Below are 15,341 nucleotides of genomic sequence, written 5' to 3'. Positions count from 1 at the left end.
GCTACCATTTATAAGTTCGGTTGAATACATATATCAATAAATGGAGAATATTACTCTCAGTGTGTATAACAACATGTTATCGGCTTTTAAAAAATAGATGTACTCCGATATAGATTCCATCTTCACGAAAGATAAGTCTGAAAGACTGACTAAAATTTCTTCCAGGTGTAGCAGATCTACCTCGCTCCTTAAGTCAGACACATAATTATCGACGCGAAGTGTCCCTTTCTTCTATGGAACTAATTAATTGAAATCTCAAATAATCGTACAAGCTCGAAGAGCTAAATAAGTTCTGCGTAAAGAGACTCAATGATTGTAGGTCAAAGTGGCAACTTAAAGGCCGCCCTTATTGGGCATTTCTATGACCACTTGGCAGTACCATTCCTACTCGGAATATTCCGATACTCGAGAATGAGCATTATGCTCGCCGTCTTGTTTTAATGCTCAGACTCCGGTACTGCAGCAAGATGTACCATTTTACTTAAACGATCAGCAAAAACAAGAATACTATAGTTCTTATGTTCGTCGTTGGGAAATCCGATGACGAAATCCATGGATACAGACTGCCAACACTCTGCGGAATTTGCAGAGGATGTATGCCAACGCGTCGCCGGAATAGGCAGAGAAGGTAACGGAGCACGGAAGGAAGCACTGAACTTCACCGGTTGACAAACTTCGCAAGCACGTATGCGTTAATGCAATATGACATAGACGGCGCAGGCGTGTCGTCTGTTATCAATCGTGTCAGAATAAACCAGCTGAACCCAACTTTCCAGTGCATGACAAGAAACTCCTTGCCATGAAATTCGCATTAAGACCTTTTATTGTATATATGAACCATGCGTCTTACGCACGGCCGTAAACCACAGTCCCCACCTCTCGCAAAGAATGGCAAGATGGCTGTTTTTTTTCGCCAAGTATAATTTCTCCGTGTAGTATAAACCAGAACGACTTAACGTCGTCGCTGATGCCCTTTCGCGCCGATCCGATTTTGAGTCGGCAGCGCACGCGAACAGTGAGCATACAATCAACAGTGAGCACAAGGCCAATGTTGCATTAATAGGTGTTTCACCATTACTCTACGCCGTCAGAAGAGCTTATCAAAACGATAAGGCTTTTATAGGGTTGACTGATTACCTTAGAATTTCGTCAACATTACTTTACGACATTAGAAGAGCTTATCAAGACGATAAGGCTCTTAAAGGGTTGATGGATTACCTTAGAAATCCATTATAACAATTCTTAAAGGATTGTCGTATAAACCCTCAACAGATTGTTGCACAACTCGCAATGGTTTACCGAAATAGACCAGCCATTGCTGGCGATACAACTCGCGTCGTCATGCCCACCCATAATGATTTGCATTTTCGCATCATGTATGAGTGCCACGATGCACCAATAAGCGGTTATCGAGGACGTGAGAAGACCTATCTCACGATAAGTCGCGATTTTTACTCGCCACGCCAGTATGATTTCGTTCGCAAGTAGAAGCCAATTACAAAATCGCTGGCGTCACGGACCACGTGGAAAACTCGGTCTTGGTCCGCAATCGCCAGGATTGGTGATTGCATCAAGCCTTGCATAATACCCATAAATGAACGCTAGCAATCAGCGTTCCATGACCACATTATATATTTTTTTGAATAAAGAAGAAAGATGTGCTGTCATTTCGGCATAATTGCGTGAGTACTTGTGCAGGTTCGCCGCTAAGCCGAGGAACTTTCAAAGTCCCTTTACATCGACTAGCACAGGCCAATCGGTGATCGCCTTGATCTTTTCTGGAACCGGGCATACAAGGTGTTTACCAACGATGCACCCAACATGGGGTATTTCGCTTGCAGCGAATTTATACTTCTTGGGATTTGCATACAACTTGTGCTTACGCATAAGTGTAAAAAAACGTTCGGACGTGGTACGATGTACTTCAAAGTCCGACTTTCAACGAAGACATCATCAAAATAACTCGGTGCGAAATCCCACACCGATCTCAACAAATTGGTTCCACCTTTTTTAAAATGTCGCAGGGGTATCACCAAGTCCCTGTGGCATGACAAGCCACTCCCACAGCATACCACTGGGCGTGCTTACTGCTGTGAACGAAATATCTTGTTCACGGATCAGGATCTGATAGAATTCATCGACGGGGGTGCGTACTGCTGTGAACGAAATATCTTGTTCACGGATCAGGATCTGACAGAATTTATCGATCTTTAACGAAAAATAGTACGCTTTGACATACCATCAATGATAACTTCTTTTTGTGGTATCAGCGTTTGAGCCGGCACCGTTGCAGCGTTTAATTAATTGAATGCATGCACAATCCGCCATCCTCATGTTGCTTTACACACACAGAAGACCGGAGAGCTATGCGTGGAAGTTGACTCCCTCACATGACCCGCCGCTAAGCGATCAGCGAAGAATTGTCGATTGCTATTACTTGTTCATGAGGCAATGGCCATTGCTGGGTCTTCTCATTAAGGACACTTTCGTCTTTAGAAAGAGGGTTGTCTTCAATGACTCCCAGGATTGGGACGTAAAATGTTCAAGTCGAGTCTTCTCATTTAGGATACTTTCGTACATCAATGAGCTGCTGAGATATCGTTCATTCTCAGAAATACTATTGCCGACCGAATATCGGCCACGCAGTTGTCATATGTGACAAGTACGCAGATCTGCTTGACTTTGCCACTACGCAGATCACGCAAGAACCGTTTCGGTACTAGCGTTGGCAATTGAGTAATCTCCGAAATTAACTTCGGAGGCGCTATAAGATCAAGAGTTTAGCGCCTACACTTGATACATTGATTACAGCGACATTTTTTGTCTCAGTTTCCTTTTTGTAGCTTATTTTCGAAGGTACTTGGGAATCTTTGACCACAGGTTCTCGAAGACTTATTTTCACAGAAATTATTTGGGGAGTAAACTGCCCAACTGCCTCTAGCTGTGGTTACGCTACCACAGCGAGATTCTCTAGGATCGACTCTCCAGTCGATCTAGGACATTCGCACTGTCTCTTATAGACAGGCGTTTCAAATTTTATATGATGTTGCTTTTCGAGCAAGAATCCTTGCTTCGTACCACTCAAATTATTCGAGCGGTCGAACTTCGACACTGCCTGTGCTTGTGCAAAGCCGTCGGTAACTATGTCCACGGCATAATGGTGGACCTTCGACGCTGCGTGTAAACAGCCATCGAAATCTAATTTCACACTGTAATGAATTGTCACACTGAGGTATTGTGCAGCCGTGATACACAACTGTACCAGAAGTGAGGCTATCGCACTCCTTCGTAGGACATCCACACGCTTGTGGACGCTCCAAGACGTTGATCAGTTGGCCACTTGATGAACAAGACAGGCTGCCAATTTATGCATAGCTCGTACTTTCTGAGCCGTGGTAATCCAGGGATGACATCAAATTTGTCATCCAATTAAGTACGATGAAATCGTCATCGTATTGTTTTTACCCATTTTTACGTGTATTGAACACCCACTTCACGTTTCCTTACTCTTACAGATGCACCTGTAGTTAGGCGCACTGTCATTCTCGTTAGAGGGATTTTGCGCCTAATAAATTTAAGTCTGCGATCTTCTGCAATTGGCGTCTAATACAATTATTCGACGCCTCGCAATCGACTAGGGACTTAAGTGGCAATTTATTCGACACTTTTATTTTCAGGGTAATGAGGTCAATCTCATCCCCTAAGAAAGTTATGCATAATGTTTGTGTGTGAGGAGCAGCTTTCGTCAAAAGGCCTGCAAATTCTTTTGACGTTGCTGGTTTAGTAGGGCCTCCGTACCTACTGGCCCCGATAGTTTATTATACAATCGGCCTCGCCGTTGCGATTTCGCAAGGAATAGCGGATCCGCGTCATCCGCTATTCCTTGCGAGAGGTCGGCCTTTTCGCTCAAGGTTTTTAGGCACTGACCGTGAGGCACTACACTCACGGGGGTAGTGGCCCATCTTTAGACAACGATTACATTTTTGCGATCGTTTGAAGCTTGTAGAGCGAAGTTTCTCGCCCTCTACATACGAGATATCCCAGGGTTCTGGACCTCCGTGTTCTTGTCGTCTCGGTGGACGATATGCACCCAAGTGGACGAAAGCCTGTTTCAGGCTGAAGTCCTCCTGTTTCGCTTTAAAGATCGCTTGGTCGAGCGACTCTAATTCTAGCCGGAACAGGTGGGTATTAATAGGGCCGTCTGCAAGACCTTTAATAAACACATTTATTTGTGTTTGTTCATTAATTAAATGACAAACGATTCAACTGAACAGGTATCGTGTATATTGGGCATAATCGTGCAGATCACGCTTGCCCTGCTTTAAACCCAGGAGCTTGGCTCGGCTTTGATTTCGGCACGTGGCGGTCAAAGGTTTGTCTGAGCCGGGCCTTAAGAAACTTGTACGACCCAAAAACTAATGGATCGTGATCTTGAGCACCAAAAACTTAGATTTGGCAAGTCCAACTAAGTTAGACATGCAGGTTTCAATTTCGTCAAATCATCACAGATACGACGAGCTTATATGGCGTCGTCTAACTCGACGAACCATCTCAAGAGGGAGTCGCCTTCGACTGCCTTAAACTTGGAACTTTCTATCTTTAAGCTTTCGAATTGACGCGGAAGCGTCGGCCCATTAGCTTATATAAATGCTGCTGTCTCAACATTTTTCTCTGTTGAGCACCCTGTTCACTCAACATCTCTGTGTGTTGTAAGCCTTGCTGGTGAAACAAGGCTACTTTTTCTTGGGCCCCGTCGAGTTCGTGTTGATCGAATTCGGCTATTATCGCGTGTTCATCTCTTCCCAGAGTGTACAGCATGGTGCCAACGGCTGGCCCACTTACGACCGAGCTCATTCGTTCGATCACTCGCAATTCAAAGTCACTCAAATGAGTAAACCCTTCACGCGTGGCGTGATAGCTTTTTGAAGGGCTGGAAAGCTCCCTCCTTCTTCATCCAACATGTCTATGTTGGATGAAACGTGTGTAGGTCGTTGAACGGACTACGAAGTCCTATTAGGTGAAACGGGGCACATTTCACTAGTACTGATAAGTTCTAGTTCACCTTACACTGATGACAGTGTAGGTGAGGTGCCTCGAAACGTTACGTACACAAAGGTACAGAGGAAGGTTTCTACTGAAGCTAAGGGTCTTTAGCTCAAAGGTCTAGACTAAGGCTATAGAATGGAGAAAAAGTAAAAATGTATACTTAATTTTCTACGTAACGATCTTCTATCTACTACTGAACTTATTTAATTAATAATTAGCTAAGTATGGCGTCTTTTTGCGTCCCGCACAATCGTGTCTGAAAACGTTTGGCGGGGTTAATTTTAGACTTAAAACAACCAATCAAGAGAGCGTATATCTTTTTGCATCAATATTTCCAAATTTGGTAATATTATTACTATTTAAGTCAAAATTTATACAGAAATAATTTTGTACTCCTTTTTTTACTTCCTCTCATTATAATATTTATTATTCCTTTATAGGATGTTATACATAAGTAACGGAACACCCCGTTACAAAGAAGGCTTAGTATAGGAGAAAGTTAAAATTGATTGATATAATTAAGTTCCTCTGTATTGCAATATTCTTAGCTGACACATCGTATTGAGGCAAGTGCTGTATTTCAATTCATTGCTCACCGCCCATTCGAGCGACTAGCGGCGAATATTACCAGGTAGGGTAATTGTAACGGGGCGTATCGTAAGATGAAATTAACACTTAAAGTTGTTAATTAATATATTATCGAAAAGCTAGAGAATATTTGGACAATATTTTTCTTCTATAGTAATGTTCGGAAAGCTTATTCATTAATAGATATAGACCATTATATCTACTTTCTCCGCGGTCCAGTCAGCGCTGGACGCAAGCAAAGAGAGAGACAGATAATACTTTATTACATGTTTTGTATTAGTTTATATAATCAAGCTAGTATTAAATAGATAGAAACAGAAGAACTTAATTATACTTTATACAGTTTACTTTTAGCCGACTTTAAACAAGTGTTTATAAGAGAGTCTTCCTCCGCACCTACTAGTGTTAGTGAAGTGACGTGAGGCACCACTCGCACTGATGCAGTTCAAAGTGGACTTGAATTGAAGCAATACGAGTCGGCAGTGCCCCGTTACAGTAATTTCTGAAATGTTGAGCAACATTTCTAAGAGATAATGACTAGATTCTTCTTTACTATTCCTCGTATAGGTAATAAAGGTTTATTAACGGAACACCCGTTACAGAGGCACCTTAGAGGCACCTTGCCTACTGTAGCGGAGCTACCTCGCTTCTCAAGTCAGAGGAAGACTTATAGAATCACGGATTCTCTAAGTTCTATAGAACTGCTGGGTTTAACAACTCAGGGAGTTGTCCGAGTTTTAAAAGCTCAATTTATTCTAGTTCAAGGGATTTAGGGGCTCGTAGAACCAAGCGGCAACTAGTTCCCAAGAGCATATACCTTAGAAAGGCTTCTATCTCTTACAGATCAATGCGCAAGCCTTAGTAGGCACTTAATAATCTTAGATCAAAAGGGGAACTGAACATTATCTAGTTATTTAAATCGAAAAACCTTACCCTGGCTAATTTAAAATAGATTTTGGCCGCCAGACTTTTATCTGGCGGCGACCACATTTGTTACCCATTACAAAAGAGATTTAACTAATTAATCATTTTAGAATAGGATAAAAGGGTAATTTACCCATAAAGTAAATGTATTACAACAACGATTCTCCAACCGATGTGTGCCCCATTACACCCTCCCCATCAGACTGTTGACACCGAGTGACAACATTCGCTTCATTTCCTTTTTGAGGTTGGAACTTAAACAGCTAAACTTTCCGTTGTGTTTTTCTTTCCTTTTTCTCATGACAATCAAGCGTGAGTTACAGACTCTTAGCATCTTCCTCGACGGTGAGGGGGTGGCGGACTTTGAAAGTCACTCTTCATCAGTAAATGAGGAGAAAAGCGTCGTTCTTATACGCCTTCTCCTCCGGGTGAACGCCGGCGGGCCCTGAATTCGTTCCCAGAACGTGGTGCCGCTGATGTCTTAACTGCATTTAGCAGGACACGGGACCCTGAGTCCAACACCATTACTAATCTGCTCGATGAAGAGCAAGAGCAAGCACTAGTCATAGAGGAACAAGCTCGTCGACGGGCTGCCGAGATAGCGAAAGCTAAAGCTCATAGTGAATATAGATTCACTCCGCTTAGTGCGGACGAGCGTCTTAAAGAGATAGCGGGTCAGAGCTTGGGCATCTGGATCTCCGGTGACCCGGCGAGGACGCCGAAAGCGATTGCTGCTCGCGACGCTCTTCATGAGCGATACCTTACGCCAAAGAAAATGACGCGAAGTCAGTATCTGACGCGTTTACGTGATCAAGCCCGTAGGGCTACGGTGAGAAAAAATCAATTTTTATTTGTCAAAAACGTCAATGGCGTACGGGCAATCTTGCCGAAGAGGTACCTCAAACTCCTCAAGAGTATTCCGAGGAGGGGTACCCTAGCCACTGCACTAAATACTGGTATTGGCCCTTACGACGTCGCTCAAAAGTTTTTCCGCCTGAAACTGAAGGTTCCCTCGCGCATCAAGCAGCGCTGGAGGGGCCCGAAAATCTCGATGGAAGCATTTGATGCTTTCGAGGTGCAAATTCTTCGTGAGGGCCTTGCTCGGGTTGAAGGCTCTTTTTAGGTGGTTCCGAACCGTTTGTCGGTGCTGCAGCGTCAGAAACCTCGTTTAGATGACCAGCTAGACATCCTGGTGAGGATGCAGAAATATGCGGCACGACCGCCTGTCTCAGCGCAAGCACCTTAAAGTCCACGTGGGAAGGGTCCCGATTCGGCTTAAGCAAGCCAATTTATGACATTGGGTGTGTACGCAGCTTGCTAGGTAGGTTTAGCGTGTAAGCTTGGCCCTTTTTGGCCACGACCTTAAATGGTCCAATATATTGCAGGCGCAATTTGGTCTTGAAGACCGCGGAAATCAAGTTAGTAGGTAGATTTTTAGCGCTTAATAAACCTAGGTATCCGACCATATAAGAATTCATAAAGCTTCTGCCTTTGGCAGATGCTTTTAATTTTTGTTTGTATCAGCCATCGTATCCCTTACATGTTTTAAGACACTAAATCGCGTCGCGAGAAACTCGCTTACTTGTTTCCGAACGGTAACAGGGCTGTATCAGCAAGACTATCGGCTAATTCTCTCCCACGCAGTGAAATCGTTAACGAAACGCGTGGGTGGGTGACACCGTTGACATAGAACGAAGTATAGCCTGTAGAGCCATGTACAGCATTATTCAACGCGAATTCTACCACTGGGGGCATTGAGATCCAGCGCTTTGGCGTCTGTGCACACATACTGCGTAAATGTCTTCAATGACGCGACTGGCTCGTTTAGATTGACCATCGGTCTGCAGATGGTCCGCGGTGAACATGTTCAACCTGGTGCCTAGCACTCGGAAAACTGATTTGATTCCGAATTTACTCGTGAAACGGGGTCCCCCATCAGAGACAATTGCTTCTGGCAAACCGTGTTGTCGAAACACGCGATCGATGAACAGCCTTGCTGTACCTTCACCATCAATTGTATCTGGCACAGCCGCTAAGTGAGCCATTTTGCATAGTCGGTAACATAGACCACAATGCCATAGTTACCGGCCAAATTTTTCGGTAGACCGGAAACAAAATCCATACTAATGGACTCCCAACACCCTATGGGTACGGGCAGACTTGCCAGTGGCGCAGCAGCATGCGCCGAGGATTTAACCCGTTGGCAAGTTTCACATGTGGGAACGTATGTGCTGACCTATTTATAAAGTTTGGGCCACCAATAAATCTGGCTTACCGAGCGTAGGTCTATTTTCTACCGAGATGACCACCGAGGACAGTATCGTGTGCCTCATAGAGGATTTAGTACTCCAAATCATCATCATGAGGAACAACGACGCGCGAGGCATCCACAGCGTCCGTGCAATGAAGCAAACGGTCGTTATCGATAGAAACTTGATGTAACCTTGCACGCAAACGTGCCGACTATTTTGTACCCAGGTCAGAGTTCTTTAGTGCTCGTAGCAGAGCTACATAGTGTTCATCCTTGGCGTGAAGCGAAGCGGATAAATCTAGCAATCGACGACACGATAGCCGTGAAGTGAGAAAGCTCATAATCCGGCCTGCATGATAACGCATCGGCCAAAGCATTCTACTTGCCCGGCTTTACTTCACCTCAAAGTTGTATATAGCGAAAAGAATGGCTATCGGCCATTCTCTGTGAGTGCTGGGGCGAATTAGTCGCCGTGCGTGATGACGCGTGATCTATATATATATCAAACGGCTTTGAGCCGAGCAGATAAACATTAAATTTGACGAGAGCATACTTCAAAGCAAGTAACTCTTTGTCATGAACTGGGTAATTCTTTTCCGCAGCTTTTAGCTGTCTAGACTCGAACAATAACACGTTCACGCCCATCAACATTTGCTTGTAACAGAGCACAGCCATGGCAAAATCCGAAGCGTCACAGACGACTGAAAGGCTTATTTGGATTTGGTAGCGCCAGGATCGGGGCATGAATAAGAGTATTCTTAAATGCTTGATAAGCATTATGTTCTGTGCTAGGCCTTAAATCTTGCGGATGATTAGTGTAACTATTACCTGAGCACCATTCTGTATCCTTTTAAGGAGATTCGATAATGGCCTAGCCATATCAGCGTAATTTTCGCTATATTTGTGTAAATAATTGGCGAGGCCCCACCACTTACGCAAATCCTTTTGGTTAATAGGAACCGGCCAATCTACCATGGCTTTTACCTTAGCGGGATCCGCTTTAAGGCCTCGCTATCCAATGGAGCACCCTAAGAAAGGAATTTTCTTCTGCGCCAAAACTGCATTTAGATGCATTGGCAAAAAAAATATTTGTGCGCATACACTCGAGCACTGCTCGCAAATGGTCTAAATGGTTTTCCATATCTTACCGACCCTGATACGCACGACCATGGACAAAAATGTCATCAAAGTAAGTCTGCGCATAACCTCGATGAGGGTGGAACAGTTGCGTCACTATACGATTTGATGTTGCCGGGGCGTTGGAAAGCCCTTGTGACATAACCAACCAATCCCATAACATACCGCTTGGGGTGCTACCCGCTGTAAGCGGGATATCGCTAGCTCGCATGAGCAGTTAATAGTAATCATCGACTAAGTCCATTGCACTGTACATTGTACATCCCACCATATTGTTCTTTTCTAGGAGTGGGAGGGGTTGTGGTAATATAGTGACAGCGTTAAGCTTATTATAAGCATGTACAATGCGCTATTTACCGTTTGGCTTTTTGACACAAAATATCGGTGTCGAATGAGGAGATTTGCTCTCTCGTACCATTCCAGCCTCGTGCTTAGCACGAAAAAATCGTCAATCACGTCACACTGCTCCCTTGGTAAAGGCCATTGTCGTGTGACGCAGTTTTTGGTTCCCGGAACCAAGTCAACTTCATGACGAACACCTCTATCCGGAGGTAAAACAGATGGTGGATTTGTACATACTACATCTTGATATTCCTTAAGGAATAAAATCGATTCGTAGAATCATTAAGGGTCGATACCCATTCGGCGCACTAAGTGCAGCTTTTGTGTCATCCAGGACAGCTTTGTCTAGAAGTGACGATGAGCTTAACTCAGTTTTTGGTCAAATGATCACCATCTTAAATAAGTCGCCAGCCTTTAAGGCTCGGCCGCACTCATCAATAGACATTTTGTAACGAAGGGATTGCCGCAAGGCTAACTTCCCCCTCAATGCTACCGGCTACACCATTTACAAGCGTATGTAATTGCTCACTCGTATCACTTTGTATGAGTATACACGCTTCGTGTCCATCCTGTCTTGGAGTGGAGACAAAACGCCTCTTAGAGGGCGGGACATTCACGTCCCCGGGTTTTCCAACCTGTATTCGTTCTATACAAGACATGGTGTCGAATTTGATATCCGACAAGGAATAAGGTATCTCAATTTTCTTATCCAGCGAAAGTTTACGTGTCGCTTCACGTGCATTAGAAGGGTTTGACCCAAATGCCCTGGCGAACCGCCAATAGTGTCAATATTGACACTCAGTATGGTACCACCTCGGCCGACCACACTCGGTGGACTTAGACGTGCCACCACGTATCTCAGGGATATTGCACCCTTGAGCTCCTGGCAACCCGCCAACAGTGTCACTACTGACACTTAGTAGGATGCTACCTCGGCCGACCATACTCGGTGGACTTAAACGTGCCACTCCACGTATCTCAGGGATATTGCCTTAGGCCAACTAAGCTTCCAGCATTCAGTGAATCGTTATTACAACGATTGGCACTCGACGGAGTACGTGCCGTTCCACTTATTTCTGCTGAGTCGGGCGCCGAACTAATGTTTTAAACATTCGAGTTTATTAACTCAGACATGCCAATGTTTACAGCACTAACAGACTCATTTAATGATCTGCGCCAATAGCGCTTTTGTTGCCTAGCAAAGGTGGGTTCATGACTCTCCAAAACTTTACTAGAAACATTGCGCGTGGCGCCTAAGGTCTTAGACCTCCAATCAATCCATGGCTCATGGTGTTCTAACCAGGCGATACCAGGGATGAAATCATATCTCGAATCCAAATCAAGGACGAGACAGCGATTATACTAGAAACTTTATACCTAAGTTCGATGAGATTTTAGGACCAATGATACGAGTCCCAGTCGCTAAGCAAACAGAGATTGCATTACCTGCATGCGCTTTAAGCGCCTTAACGCATTGTTGACTTCCTTCAAGGGAATGGCGTCGAGCATAATTGCAAGACGCTTCTGAGTCAATTAAAATTGACCACGGCTTATCAAAGCCCTTTACAGTCGCTTGAGCGACTAAGAAGCCAGGCTTGTACTCACGCCCCGTGCCATTGTGCACCGAGCTGATTGGGGCTAGGTTCTGTTAAAACTCTCACCTTTTAGAGGTATAACAGAGCCTAGGTCTTCCCCAGTAGGGCGCCTCGCACCTACTGGGTATCGACATTTTCCCGCACCGTACCAAATTTCTGGTATAGGTCGGAATTGGTGCTCTTTCGAGCTTGTCGCGTATTTCGTAGGGGAGCAGGCCGTACGTAAATGTTTCGTGCTTCCGCACATATAAAATCTACGGATATTCTTATGCTGTTCCACAGCTTTAAAATTCTCTGTTTCTTCCTCAACGAGGCTTAGATCCATGGAATTCGGTCTATCAGACGGTACCCATCTGCTCAAGAGCTTGTTTGGTAAACAGTCTTGCTAACGCGAGCAGGCTTAAAGTCGAACTCAGCGCGTAGCGCTTGTCGTAAGCTGCGCGTTGCGTCTATCAAAGTTCTGGAATCTCTTCTATTTCAGTGAGAAATTAGTCTTGTAAAGTCTCAGGCGTAGATTAACTACGAGTGCTACCAGGTGTAGCGGAGCTACGTCGCTTGTAACGGGGCACTACTGACTGTAATGCTTCACTACAAGTCCACTTCGCACTGCCTCAGTGCGAGTGGTGCCTCACGTCACTTCACGTACACTAGTACGAGCATAGAAAGGCTCTCTTTAAAACACTTGCTTTAAAGAGGGTAAATTAAAAACTGTATCGAATATAAAAAAAGGTCTTCTCTTTCAATCTTTCAATCTATTTAATACTGACTTGATTATAAACTAATACAAAACACGTAATAAAGTATTATCTGTCTCTCTCTTTGCGCGCGTCCAGCGCTGACTGGACCGTGGAGAAAGTATATACAACGGTTCTATATCTACCAATGGATAAGCTTTTCAAATATTACAATGTAAAGCAATATTCTTCAAATATTATCTACCTTTTAGATAATATATTAATAAGCAACCTTTAAGTGTTAATTTCATGTAATAATACACCCCATTACATCACCCCTCCCTTAAACGACAATCACTCTGACTGTCATCGGATAGAGTGGTCACTATAAGAAACGTGCGGCGTTTTCGGCTGCAGTACATGCAGCCGAGGGCGACGCGCTATTGTCTCTTGCGGCGGACATTTCGTCTGCCGTGTTATCATCTTCTCCCGAGACTTTAAATGTTGCGGGTGCACGTGGTGATACACCACATGAATGCGACCCCTCTTTGGAAGTCGACTACAAATGCGAGTCGGACGAAATGGCCGATTCGGGGAGAACAGAACAGTCGCCTGATCATCCTTAGGCGGCTGACTATGAGTCTTCGAATGAGGAGGCTCATTCGTATAGACGTGCCGGTAGCATTCGCGACAGCATGTTCGATTCCGACGATGAGGATGATTTCTCATCGTCAGCTCCGTGTTCCGTGCCGTCACCCGCACATATTTATGTGCGTGGTGAAGACGATAGCGTAAGCCACCGTGATAAAAGTTCTTGTGGTACCCCTAATTAAGTGGTACCCACTGAGGGGATCGTAGACACTACAATGTCTCGTCTTGCCCCTGAGAAGAAGCCGTGGCTTTGCCCGAACAGCTAATCAGTAGCTTGTCTGGGGAGACTGCTCCTCACATTAAATATCTCTTATTTATTGCGACAAAGCTACATGGCTTTGATCCCAGTCCGTGTTGTGTAGACAACACGAAGCGAGTAAGAGGGGATGTTTATTCCCTTCTTCGCCCTGGGGAAGGGCTCGCATCTCTATCGAGATGCGGGATGCGCGATGCGATTGATGTTATGAAATCGATTTACATGCGCCAGAAGTGCGTGTTTTCCGATGGACCGTCTGATCCATCAGATGGGTCTCGTCATATTGACGGACGAGGCTCTCAACGTCAACAACCAGCTGGAAACGAAGCTCCCAGCTGTCATGCGAAGGTGGATAACCGCGCCAGCGAACAAAGATAACTCGTTCGCTGCCCCTTCATATCACAATGGTTTTGAATACGTTTTACAAGAAAACGTTGACCACCGTAGGAATCCAACAATGGTTGTGGCGGAGGAGGGAAAATTCGATCCGACCCATGTGTCGGATCTAGAGTCGAACATCGACAAACTTGATCGCTTCCTCCCTGATTCGGAGGAGGGTATTGATCACGAGCGCGATAAGTGTCGCTCGTTAGAGCAGACGATGTAGGCTCACCATATCGAACGGTTGGAAGACCGTTCGAAGAGTGCGTACTCCATTTTGGAGTACGAACAGAATTATCACGATCTTCGTGATGAGCTGTCGTCAGCTCATCGCGGTTTCGAGGATCTTTAGACCCAACATGAGAATAGCCAGATTCAGCATGAGAATCTGGTTCGCGATCACAAGAATCTCTTAGACATTCTTGAAAGGGTGGTCAGACCCGTCCTCGGAAGAAACCGCGTACTGGGCGGAGCAGACAACATAAAACGTAGGATGCGTTCGCATCCTACGTGGCAATTCTATTGTGTACGCATTGCCTCTGCGATGCAGTACACGGAAAGGCCAAAATGAAATTGGTAGTAGTTTACTGCTACCCACATTAGTGACTACACGCTTAGGTAAGTTTACTGTAGAGAGTAGTACTAGGTCAATAATTTTAAACGGAAAAAACGTTTGCTCTTCCATCTTTGTCTGCGTTCCATTTCTGACGGTCCACTGCGTTAGCGATGGAATCCTGTCTGAAACACATTCCGGATTATCGAGCCAGCAGAAATTCCTCTGCTGACTCATTTGTTTTGTCTTTTTCAGTGCGCTTAGTGCACACTGCCATGAGGTCTTTCTCATCTTCGATGTCGATTGCTTCGACATCGACGTCATTCGCTTCGTTGGTAACTTCGAAGCGTGATGAGCATGACCCAGAAATGATACTGCTCGTGCGAGTCCCCACCCTTTCAACTAGAGGATCCTTTTAATTGGTTGGGTAGGCGTGGATGGCTTAAGCCATTCACGAAGAACGGTGTATGTGTTGTAGACGCATGCACCGAATTGTTAATGGCGAATTCGACCATCGGTAAAAACTCGCTTCAACTCGGATACGATTGGACGTAACCTCGAAGTATCTCTTTGAGGACGCGGTTAGCGCATTCCGTCTTACCATCAGTCTCTAAATGATCAGAAGTTGACATAGTTAGCGTGTTCCGAGAGATCGGAACGCGGATTGCCAAACTCCGCCGTGAGCTGTGGATTCTATCCGAGACCAATTCACGCTGTTAACTGTAGAGTTTAAATACCGTGTCAATAAAGACACGGGAACAGCCCGAAGCCGTGATCGACTCTGGTACTGCAGCAAGATGTACCATCTTGCTAAATCTGTCAAAAAAACAAGGATTCCATTGTTTTTGTGATCGTCTTCGGGAAATCTGAAGACGATGTCCATAGATACAGACTACCAACATTTTGACAAAAGTGGTAGAGGTTGGAGAGGTGCACGGGATGA

This window comes from Bremia lactucae, linkage group LG8, assembly GCF_004359215.1.
Source record: "Bremia lactucae strain SF5 linkage group LG8, whole genome shotgun sequence".
NCBI classification, from domain to species: Eukaryota; Oomycota; class Peronosporomycetes; order Peronosporales; family Peronosporaceae; genus Bremia; species Bremia lactucae.
The sequence above is the reverse complement of the archived record's forward strand: the minus strand, read 5'-3'. Positions refer to the sequence as shown.